Source organism: Ambystoma mexicanum, chromosome 2p (genome assembly GCF_040938575.1).
Source record: "Ambystoma mexicanum isolate Mex_15411 chromosome 2p, UKY_AmexF1_1, whole genome shotgun sequence".
Taxonomy (NCBI): Eukaryota; Metazoa; Chordata; class Amphibia; order Caudata; family Ambystomatidae; genus Ambystoma; species Ambystoma mexicanum.
In genome coordinates this window covers 1,011,998,989-1,012,011,610 of record NC_090923.1, presented here as the reverse complement: position 1 = coordinate 1,012,011,610, position 12,622 = coordinate 1,011,998,989, and the positions used below count along the sequence as shown (strand labels likewise).

Below are 12,622 nucleotides of genomic sequence, written 5' to 3'. Positions count from 1 at the left end.
ACTGCTGAGAGTTTTTCTTTCCAGTGCTGAGCCCTTTTCTGGACATTTTCGGTATGTTGCCATTCAATCCCTTGTAACTTTTTTTTACGAGTTATATCCCAGCCAAATTTAGACCCTTGTCTTCCCACATGTAGGCAGTCATACCGCCACCAGGGATTCCCAGTTTGCTGTAGGAGGGTGTGAGAAAATAACAAAAAAGTGACTACATTTTGTGTTTTTTCAGAAAATGGCAATAAAATGAGGCACAAAGATGCCTGTTGTTTTTTTCTTTGTAAGAGCTAGAAACAAATGGTTTTCTGTTCTGAATTCCCCATTTTCCACGCTTTCACAAACAGGTTGAGTGGAAACAAAAAAACATTTTTTATGAGCTTACCATCGGTTTTGTGAGAGGTAGGCAATGTTTCCCTTTTTCTTCAATAGGACATGCTTGGACGGAATGGAAGAGGAGGGTAGGAAAGCTGAATGGGAAGACAGAAAGGCATACATTTCTGAAAAGTAGACAGAATTCCAAGTTCAGAAGGGGTCATTTGGGCAGGTAAGGTAACAGCTATGTAGCAACAATTCCCATAGTTTGGGAACAAATTGGAAATATGACAGAAAAAGGTATGTGCTGGACATGTTTGGACTTGTAAGGTAATGGCTACTGTGAATATTGAGAAAGGCAATGCACCACTAGATTCCCCCGACTCTTCTAGTCAAGAAATCACACATTTTCTGTAATGTTTCACATAACAAGCAATACCACAAGCCAAAAACAGAGCCATGGTACACAAGATTTTTATGCTGACGGCCTAAACAGACGCAGTTAGCATTTGAAAATAAGGAAAACAAGTGTGGTGAAGAATGGAAAGCATACATTTTTTGAAAGAGCACAGGCAGGCCGTCTGAAGGATAGGTGACTTGCGCAGGTTACAAAAGCATACAGTGACTAAAGCAGCAACTAAATGTAGGTCACATTTGGGAAATGAAATGGTTGTGTAACTAAGTGCAGTACTAAATGTATGAAAACGTTATCAAAACCAAAAGAAAAGAACAAATGTCCTACCTTACCACATTCCACAGTGGTCCCGATAAAAATGGTACCTCATATGTGTCGGTGCACGGATCGGGCGCAAAGGGAAAAGGGTAGACCACTGGTACATCAAACGCCTGGGGGAAGACTGGATTTTGATGTGTGGACTACCCACAGATTTGTGCCCGTGGTGTTGCAGCCACTAGGGAAAACAGGGAACCCCATGCATTTCTGAAAAGAAGACACCCATGGGAATCCAAAGAGGTCTGCCTTTCGCAAATCGCCCTAGAATATATTACCCACAAGGCCTGGCAAAGTGCAAAATATAGGGAAAATCACAATTTTCAGACATTTGCCACCAGGAACCACCGAAACACGCCGGCAAAAACACATGTCCTACCTCCCCACTTTCCTACAGGTGTCCCATCAAAAGGGTCCCTCACATGTGTGGGTGCACTGACCTGGGCGCAAAGGGAAAAGGCTAAACCACTGGTATACCAAAGGGCCTGGGAAGACAACATGTTAACAGTATTTGGTCTTGTGGACTACCCACAGATTTGGGCCTGGGGTGTCACAGCCACTAGGCAAACAGGGAACCCCATGCATTTCTGAAAAGAGGACACCCGTGGGAATCCAAAGAGTTCTGACTTTCACGAAACACTCTAGAATTGATTATCCACAAGGCCCGGCAAAGCCCAAAATGTAGGGGGAAAGAAATGTTCAGACATTTCCCACCAGGAAACCACTGAAACACGTCAGCAACAACGCATGTCCTACCTTCCCACGTTCCCACAGGTGTCCCGACAAAAATGCTACCTCACATGTGTGGGTGCACTGACCTGGGCGCAAAGGGAAAAGGCTAAACCACTGTTACATGAAACGCCCTAAGGAATACTGGATTTGGCCATCTGGACAACCCACAGATTTGTGCGTGTGGTGTTGCAGCCACCAAGGAAAACAGGGAACCTCATGCATTTCTGAAAAGAAGACACCCGTGGGAATCCCAAGAGGTCTGATTTTCGCAAATCGCCCTAGAATGTATTACCCACAAGACCTGGCAAAATCTTAAATGTAGGGAATAAAACACAATGTTTAGACATTTGCCATCAGGAAACCTTCGAAACACGCTGGCAACAACGCATGTCCTACCTTCCCACGTTCCCACAGGTGTCCTGACAAAAACGGTTCCTCACATGTGTGGGTGCACTTGCCTAGACGCAAAGGGAAAAGGCTAAACCACTGGTATACCAAACGGCCTTGGATGATAACATTTTTACGGTTTTTGGTCTTGTGGACTATTCACAGATTTGGGCCTGGGGTGTCACGGCCACTAGGGAAACAGGGAACCCCATTCATCTCTGAAAAGAAGACACCGGTGTGAATCGAAAGATGTCTGACTTATGCAAATCGCCCTAGAATTGATTACCCACAAGGCCCGGCGAATTCCAAAATGTAGGGGGAAAAACACAATTTGCAGACATTTGCCACCAGGAACCACCGAAACACACAGGTAACAACACATGTCCTACCTTCCCACGTTGCCACAGGTGTCCTGACAAAAATGGTACCTCACATGTGTGGATGCCGGGGGTGACATATTGTGGTGGAGCAATGCATTTTGCTGTCCGCGCTGATTGCTTGGGGCGTGCAAAAGCACTTTGAGCCCACTGTGGTCATTTGTGTTGATTTGTTGGGATTCAGTTGCCAACGGGCCGCAGTCCCTTGGGAGCGTATGTGTTCATTTTTCTGCTTCCTTCCTGTCCTTCCCGACTATCACTGATGGTGTGTATTTTTGTTCTTTGTTTGTTGATGATATGGTGTCTGGTGACCGTCGGGGTGCTTGGTTTTTCACCAATGTGATGGTTGCTCATTGTTTTGTTTGAAATTCCCTTTCTTTTGTGTTGGCAGTTCGTCATGTATGAATATTGTTTTGTACATTGAATGTATTATATCATTAGCAGCCTTGAAGGAGACAGGTGGTGAAGGCACGTGTTGGCTGTTTTGGCAGGGAATTGGGGAGTTGAATGGTGACGGTGTGTCGGGTCTTGATGCATGGTTGATTGCGACACTGGGGGCGGTGGCGCGTTGAGCTGATAGCAACCATACACTGTTGCCTCTCTATGGTTTAGGTTTTACATAGGTTATTAGCCACGCTGCTGACGCATACAAATTTAACAACTCATCCTAGCCCAATTGGGCACATACGAAACCTACCTCAATTTACACCAGGATATGCACCTGTATGCATACTGGACATCCCAAGATACAGACTACATAGGTGATGTTTTGTTTTTCCCCTGACATGGGCAGCCATAATATGCTTTTCTGCCAACTCAATTTATTCACCCCATCATGTACAAACTGATGCACAACAATATCTGTCACATGATTGCTGTGGGTCTGCAGTGGCACGCACAACAGAGTGTTGGTCTTGGATCCCGTAGAGTTGTTCAGTCTCCCACCATGGCAGTTACCATTCTTGGGATCTGCTCTTCCATGAAGCACGTATAGAGCTTTGCAATCAACCAATTTTCCTCATTTGTCTAGTCCCTGAGGTATTCTATCCAGCAGTTTAGGACTATCATCTGGGAATTTGTACAGGTTTATCCAAAAAAGAAATGGTTCAATCAGAATCCGGAATGCTATCAAATGGTCAAGATTTTGCCATTGATGTTTACAAAATGGTCTCTATCATTTGAAAAACTTATGGGATCAGGTTTTACATTAATGAGCTTGCTAATGCAGGCATAAAGATGGACTTGTGCAAGAATGCCTTCATGGACTTGGGAGCCTACTAGACATCCCAGTCTTTCCCACTTGAAGCCCTTTGTTAATATACACTTTAATGGCCTTTTGAGAGACTACCATCCAATTAGTCTTCCACACCCAAACTGGGATTTGAACATCTTTCTTTCAGTGCTTGTCATAACCCTTTTTTTTCATTGCTTTTACTGACCTCCATTTGGTGATCTGTAAAACAGTATTTTTAGTTTCGGTTATATGTGCTCACAGAGGGTGGGAGATACAGGCACTATGTACCGAACAGCATTTATTCCTTTTCACAAAATCAAGGTTGACTATCCTGTCCTTTTTTTAAGAGTATATATTTTTTAATAATTGTTCTTTTATAACACGTTTAATACCAACAAGTGGTTTCTCAGCGCGGGATCAGGATTCAAAGCTGTGTTGCGTTGCGTTGTCTTGTTTTCAAGATAAACACGTTGCCCCTAAGCTATCCTTCCTCCCAACCTGCCTTCCTGATTTGTGTATTATGTCCCAGATTCCAATTGATATGGCGATTTGGAATCTCCCATGAGAAATTAAGAAAGTGGGTAGGGTATAGGGAGTTAAATACTACTCTACTTAGCCCATAGGCCACTTGCCTTCTACAACCTGCCCACTGCCCACTACAGTAAGAGACCAACCGACACCTGTACACCTATAAAACGTCTGTTGGTTGGTGCTGGGAGCTGCTCGATGGGTCCCGTGCTAGAGGCATGTTGATGCATGCATCCCAGCACTGCTGTTCAATTTATACTACTGAATAGAAGGCTCCGGGCCCCCCCTCCTGCTCTACCTGGAAACAGAATCCCATGACTATTTAGGAAATGGGACTGTGTACAAGGAGTACAATATTCACAACAGAGAGCAACTTCAAAGAAATGGGTGGTGCCAGATGTAATCGTAGCATTTACTGCCATGGCAAGGACTAGTGCACTGTACTGGAGTTCACAGCAATCTCCCTGTCCCTAAGAATTCTGTCTACCAGCACTCTCAGGGAATCAAATTAAATGTGTTATTTTATTTTCCATGCTAAATAATTGCTATCAGTAAAATGTTTAGGAATAGCACTAACGTGTTTAAGTACTAACTTTTATTTAGTATGTGCTGAAGACTCAAAAGGTTTGCCAAAAACATGACCCAACTATTGTACACTCATAATTTAGGTGGCACAATCCTAAGCGTGTCATCAATCAGGAGAGCAAGAACAGACCATTATATTGAAGTTCTATTTGTATATTGGTCGGCTTTAAAGGAATAGTGCGCTCAAAAATATTATTGTCCCAAGGGTTCGGGCATGTGTTTTTAAGCATACGTTGATCGATCGTACCAATATTTCCTATGCACCTTACCGTAGTCTTCCTCACTTTTACACATGCAAAATCAGGCAGCAGGGCACGCCCATCTTGTACTAATCTTATCACTTGCCGCATCGCCCTAAGGTGAACTGCCCTGTCGGCACTAAATCATATCCCCCGCCCCTGAGGCTGACATCAACAAACCTAGTGATATTCTACACATATCTCCATGACGTTACTGGGCAGCGTAGCCAAACGCGCCCAGTCATTACCTACGTGTTAACATCAGTTGACGCACAACTCGGAATATCAACACACATCATCTCATAACACAGCGCGTCCCAATTTTGAATACAAAACTATGGCCCTCATTACGACCCCGGCGGTAAGCGAAAAACGATGCCAGTAAATGATTACCGGCATTGTTTTCCGCTAGGTCCGATTATGACCCGTGAAAGTGCTATTAGCGGCATCGTAGTTAACGGTGCCGCTAACTGCACCAAGGTCGCGCGCACGCGACCTTCCACGCCGTAATTACCGGCATCGCGCAAAGGTACGCGAATCACGAACCAAGCGGACATGCACTTAACACCATCACAAAGGCCGTTAAGTACCTTACCGCCATGGTGCTAATTCCGCCATCGCGAACCAACCGTAAATGGCCATGTGCAGTGTATCCAGCTGCCACAGGTGCACAGAATCAGCACAGGTGGAGGCAATACAGACTCACCAAGTACAAAAAGAGCACAGCCCACCGCTTCCCACACCCAGTCACACTCCACAATGATTCCAATAGGACTAGCAATGTTGGAGCTGGAGGACCTGATTGCAATGCAAGTGCTACAACTACAACTACAACTACAACTACAACAACAACAACAACAGGCAGCACAGAGGAGATGCAGGAGGAGAAGGAGGGCAAGGCAGGGCCAGCAAGCCCCACCAGCACAGCCAGTGCCACCACTCAGGCCGCCCCCAATCCCACGCATCAGAGCCAGTCCATTCAACCTCACCGCTGAGCGGATCCACACCCTGTACCGTTTGGACCGGGACACCATCACCACCATCGTGGACATGATACACAACGACATCGTCAGCATGATAGAAACACCCACCGCCATCCCACCCCTACTGAAGGTAGTGTCCGTGCTCCACTTCCTGGCCACAGGCACCTACCAGCACACAGTGGGGCACTTGCATGGCATTTCACAACCATTATTCTCACGTACACTGATCCAAGTGCTTGATGCCCTCCTCAAGCACACAGATGACCACATCTCATCACCACGGTCTGCCCAGGAGATTGCAAACACCAAAGTGGGTTTCCATGCACTAGCCGGCATACCTGGTTGCACTGGTGCCATCGACTGCTCCCATGTGGAATTGGTGGTCCCACATGCCATGGAGGTACCGTACCGCAACCGTAAACTATTTCACTCAATCAACGTGCAAATGGTCTGTGACTCCAACAGGATCATCACACATTGTTTTGCCCGATTCCCCGGATCAACCCATGATTCAATGGTCCTGCGTAACTCCACAATGCCACGCTACATGGAGCGACATGCAGGGCAAGATCCTGGCTACTCGGTGAGTCTCATGTCATGGACATGGAAATGTGAAGTGGGTAGGTGATCGACGTACCAATGCATACTTCACCTGGCTGAAAGGGGGGGGGAATGATGCATACTTTACCTGGCTGAAAGGCGGAGGGGAATGATGCATACTTTACCTGGATGTAAAGGGGGGGGGGGATTGATGCATACTTTACCTGGCTGAAAGGGGGGGAATGATGCATACTTCACCTGGCTGAAAGGGGGGGGGAATGATGCATACTTTACCTGGCTGAAAGGCGGAGGGGAATGATGCATACTTTACCTGGCTGTAAAGGGGGGGGGGAATGATGCATACTTTACCTGACTGAAAGGGGGGGGAATGATGCATACTTTACCTGGTTGAAAGGGGGGGAATGATGCATACATTACCTGGCTGCGAGTAGCAGAGGCAATGGAGCCAGCTCATACCCTAAAGCAGCACAAACGTCAGCTGACACCTGTACACATAATGCCCGATGTAAGCAGCCCTACCATGTGAATGAAGGTGTGTCCCAACCATGACGCAACCGTCTGCAAGTGCATTGTACCGATTCGGACCACATTGATTTCAACGTAATGCACCTACATGCACGGCACCAAACACCATCAACTGAAAGGCCTGTCCCCCATAAGTGCGCACAAAGGAGGCACATGACGGACAGAAACATCAATACACCATTACACAGACACCAAAGCACCAAAAATGTCCCTATCAACATCAGTAGTGCTCATTGGGGTCATCATGAGGCTGACAGCAATGTTGCCATAATGTGAGCGTTGATATCACAGGACACGTGCCAGGTCACCAAAACAAACGCCATGAACGAACACAGTGGATGGGCACTCACAAGGCACTTGACCCCCCTGCATTCATTGGTTTTTGGCATGCGAAACAGTCTATGAGAGCAATACACATATACTGGTCACATAGTGTAAATCCATTTGTGCATGTAAAATTGGTATGAAGTAAAAGTCAAATGCATGCCATGGTGGCACATCATGTTTGGTATTTGATGTCATGACTGACACATACATTGTTGCCCACATACAGGTGATGCAGGCTATCCCCTGAAGAGGTGGCTCCTTACACCAGTCCGGAACCCACAGAACCAGCACGAGGAGGACTTCAACCGTGCACATACACGTACCCGTGTGGTGATTGAGCAGGCATTCGGCCTACTGAAGGCACGTTTTCGCTGCCACAGCAGGTCTGGTGGGGCACTCCTGTACCGCCATGAGAAGGTTGCAAAGATCGTCAAGGCATTGTCATGCTACACAATATGTGCATCAGACGAAATGTGGCCCTGCCCCCTGACGCTGAACTGCAACCACCTGACGATGAGGATGAGGAGGGCGGGGATGGGGCAGCACCTCAGGGAGGCAGCGATGCACAGGAGGGGCGTGAAATGCGTCACAATATCATTAACCAATGCTTCTAGCACACACGGCTGGTGTGTGTTACATGGAGACGGCACTTGGGGCACTGTGTGTGTCTGGGACATGCACACTGTGGATTGTACACCAATAAAGCACACATACGCAATGAGCAATGTCCACACATTTGATTTGTGCAAAAGGGAAAAGTGTATTGGAAATGTGAATTGGTTTAACACACCCACTCTCCCCTCCCCCCTCCCCCCTGAACTCCCCAACACACCCACTCCTCCCTCTCCCCTCCCCCCTGAACTCCCCAACACAACCACTCCCCCGTCCCCCTGAACTCCCCAACACAACCACTCCCCCGTCCCCCCTAACCCCTGAACTCCCCATCACACCCACTCACCCCTCTCCCTTCCCCCCTGAACTCCCTGCAAAGGTGTGAGGATGCCTGTGATGAAGTGGCTAATGTTGCATTTTTCCACTGGGCGGCCACTATTGGCAGCCCCCTCTCCCGGCCCCCGGGGCACCCCTGCCTGTGCTCCGCAGGTTCCTGCCCGATCGGCGGACGGGGCTGCTTGAGGTTGAACTTGCAGCGGAGGAGGTACCTGGCTGCTCATTGGGACGCATGTCCCTAATTGACTGAACTAGCTCAGAGAGCACATGCCGCACCGCGGCGAGTTCAGCACAGATGTCTTTTGTGGAGGACTGTATTGCAGCCTTCACGATCTCTGCGCATTGCTGCATTCCTGCCCTTGCACCCCCACATTCTGCCACATGCTCAGTCAGAAGTGAGGAGAGTTGGTGCTGCCGTGTGATAATCTCCAACGACTGTTGATTTTTCTGGGCCATGGATATTGGCAGTTGTGTTTCCATTGGGCTGCTCGCCTCCTGCACATCTTGCACTGAGCATGCAGAGCCTGGCCAAGACTCAACATCTGATTGCCCCTGTGTGGCATCTTCATGCTGGCTGCTTTGGGACAGGTAGGGGAAATGAGGGTGGGCAGTGGGGGGTCTTGCAACGATCTCCTCATCAATCCCAGCATCACTGTCAGAGGAAGCTGCATTGGCAGCAATTTCCCCGATTGTGCTGCTTCCTGCAGACACAGTCCCTTCTGTGGCCACCAGTTGGTGTATGTCTGCTGCTGCTGCTGCTGGTACCGTGCTGCTTGCTGTGGTGCCTGACAGTGCCCTGTCCTGTGTTTTTCCCACAGATTTTGTCTGCTGTGTGGGTTTGGTCTATACAGCAGAGGTGGAGGGTTGGTGTGCTGGCACTGCGGTCCTGGCCTTCTTGGCAGGTGTGGTGGCAGTAGTGTCTTCCTCGTCGAGGTCGGAATGGGAGCCTGTGGTGGAGCAAAGGAGGGAAAGTGTTATTGATGGGTCTGCGGACATTGAGCGGGCATTGTGATGACTGCCATCATTTTGATTGCTAGATGCTGCACATTGGAGGCTGGGACATACAGGTTGTCTCCCTTTTGTGTGGAAGTAGCATGGAGGTATGTGGGTGCCTACAGTTAGGGTGTGCATACTGCATGTGTACAGGGTGGAGGTCAGAAATGGCTGTAGGTAGTCTTCTGCTGATGTGTCGCATTAACACTATTAGGCAACATTGTGCTTCACATGAATATGGACTTCAGTGACTTTTGCATGGCTTCATTTGAGGCACCTACCTGCATCGCCTGATGTCGGGGCTCCTCTCTCCATTTCTCCTACCCCCTTGATGCACTCAATGCCGATTATACTGGCACAGATTTCCTCCCAGGGCTGCAATTTTATTGGGGACTCTGATCCTCCGCCGGTTGCCATGCCCATGTTCCCGTTGGCGGACAGGATGCTCCTAACGCGGAGCCAGAGATCATCCCACCGCTTACGGCACTGTCTCACGTTGCGGGGTGCTGTTCCCACTGCACTGACCTGCTGTGCAACTAGGGCCCATATGGCCTTCTTCTGTGCAATTGCTGGTCTGGTCATTTGGGTGGAAAAGACTACAGCGGCGTTTTCCTGGAGTGTCTCCGCCAACATGTTCAGCTCCTCCCTGCTGAAACGGTCCTGCCGCTGGCGATCACAACTTTTCTTGACAACTTTAGGCATTTTCACGAAGGGTAGATGTAGCTGATGTTTTCTGTCGGTTCTCAGGGTCAGATATCCACTGGATGCGGAGGATGCCAATGGATTGTGTTTTTGAAGATGGCCGCCGTGCTCTTTCCCGTTCCGCCGCGATGACGCAACTTCCGGTTCTGCTTATTTACGGTCACCGCTAATTGCGGTCACCGCTGATTGCGGTCACCGCTAATATTGGTGGGAGGGGTGGCGGTGGTGCACCTTGCGCAGCATACGATGCCGGTAGGTGCCATTTTGGGGGCGTTACCGGCATGGCGCAGTTTACATTACCGGCATGGCGCAATGCTCGTGCCCGATGGGTCGTAATGTGCCGCTTTTTACGGCTTCAGGCCAGCACGGACACGTTAGTTGCGCCATGCCGGTAATGTACATTACTTACCGCCGGGGTCGTAATGAGGGCCTATATTTTTAAATGAAATAGCAACACTGCACAATTTGTAATGTACTTTTATTTCACAATAAACGCTCCGAGAACATCCGGCGATTGCCATATTCAACCACATGGGTAATTTTATTCTTTGTTCTCGATCCACAAATGTTTATCGTGTGTCACACGGTGTTCCTTTTGGGTATAAGAAGCGCATTGGACGCACCGTGAATCGCAAGGCTTTGGCAACAGCTTGGCGCTAGGCCACCATAAACAATGTCAGGTTGCTCCTTATTGCTGGTACCGCGAACGGGCATATCGGCCCATGGCGATCGTCCCAAAACAGCGTCATAGTTATCCAGCCATTTAAATGTATCTGCAGCTGCCGGCTAAAGAAGCCATCAATTGGTATCTGGAATCGATGACATTCGCAGAAATGCAGGATGTAGCTGTGTGGAAAACAACAGAAATGTGTCTAAGTAGCCGTTCTTTATTATAATGTATCAATTTACCCATTAATTCTGTACCATGTAAAAACTAATGATGAACACAAACGTGAAACAATAGGAACACAGAGAAAACATTGTGGAAAGTAGTCTACAATTTGCTTGAGAGGTTAGTGCTATGGAGTATGTTTAGCTTGCAATGGGAAGAACACATAGATGGCATTTTAATGAAATATTAGCATAGAATTTGGCATTGGTGGAACCTGGGGGATCCCAGATGTGGACTACATGGATTTCGATGCTGGACTGCCCATGTGCCCGGGACAAAGACAAGTACAGAAAGGTTGTTTTTGCGTGTCCTTGCAATATGCCACAAACAGCCATCCAGTACAATGTAAGCCAGCAATAACAGTCAGAAAATGAAACCTTGACTCGTTTGTCTATAAAATCGTCTACAGTAAAAATTACATAATATTCGCCATTTCCATTCTCTCGGCGTAATGCAGGGTGTCCGTTCAGATCAACGAATTTTCATAAAATGAAATTACATGTTCCTTTGTCCAGTTTTGGAATGTTGAACCTTATCATATTTGACGGTATTACACACCTCCCTTCAATCATTCCATTCGGAATCCTCCCTTTCTTCCAAGGCCGAAAAACAATTGAACCTTATACTGTGTACGATGCGTGGGTGTGCTCAGCTCACAAGCAAAATTCAAAGGCACTGACCTTCACTCCGAACGGGAGCGAATAGCCCTTCAGACCAGAGTGGCATTTGAAATATTTTTGAAAAACAAATGAATTGTTTGCTGCCATCCACCAATGTCGCGCAAAGTTTCTAGTAATTTACTTTTTTTTCTGAAAACAGTTAGTTTAGTTTCAAATGCCTTATTTATAATGTCCCTCTGGAGAACTTTGCACTCTCCCAGCGACTCCCACAGCCAGCCCACACCACCTGTCAGCTCAGCCCATCTCCTGTTCACACAGCAAATCACGTAAACATTTTTCGCAAGGAGCGAGTCTCGAGCCCTGACAAAATGTGCTGGTACGAGAATGTCAGAGCAAGCCCTGCTGCAACCCCTTCCTGCCAGCCCACAGTCCTCTGTAGCCATGACCACAGTTCCTTTTGAACACATCTGGTTGCCAGACCCTAACCCAGCACCACCGCAACCTCACCTCCCATATACCTATTCTGGATTCGACATATATTCTGGTAACGCTGACACCTACCCCCACTGCGTTTCAAATCATAAGACTCAGAGGGCTGCAAATCAAAGATCGGCCGCTGTGATAAGGCATCCGATAGCAACGGCCATGCCCCCATAAAAATATAGGTTAGAATACAACTATTTCTCACCAACAACCCCCTTTGATGCGCTGTTTTGCTTACAGTCAGTAGATCTTGCGGGCCAAGTATCTTATCTAACCTATGTCTCATTTTAATTCAGCTATTTGGACAAGTTTTTGGTAAGGCAACTGCAGAACCCCAAAGTTGCTTTCATGCTGTCATCCATCTGACCCTCCCCCGATCAGTGAAGGACCCACAAGAGCTAGACGAAACCGGGAAGTGTGAAAGCACAGCGTTACACTCTATGCCATCCTCCAGAAGGCATTTCTTGCAAAAT

General features: G+C 47.8%; 1 long non-coding RNA gene across 1 annotated transcript in view; it reads right to left on the bottom strand.

Moving 5' to 3' along the window:
* Window positions 1-375: 375 nt before the first annotated feature.
* The window catches only part of LOC138565986 (uncharacterized), a 47,833-nt gene continuing 35,586 nt past the window's right edge, over window positions 376-12,622 (bottom strand). The window contains exon 3 of the long non-coding RNA XR_011301758.1: window positions 376-458. This is a non-coding gene — a long non-coding RNA (uncharacterized lncRNA). The remainder of the gene's footprint in view (window positions 459-12,622) is intronic.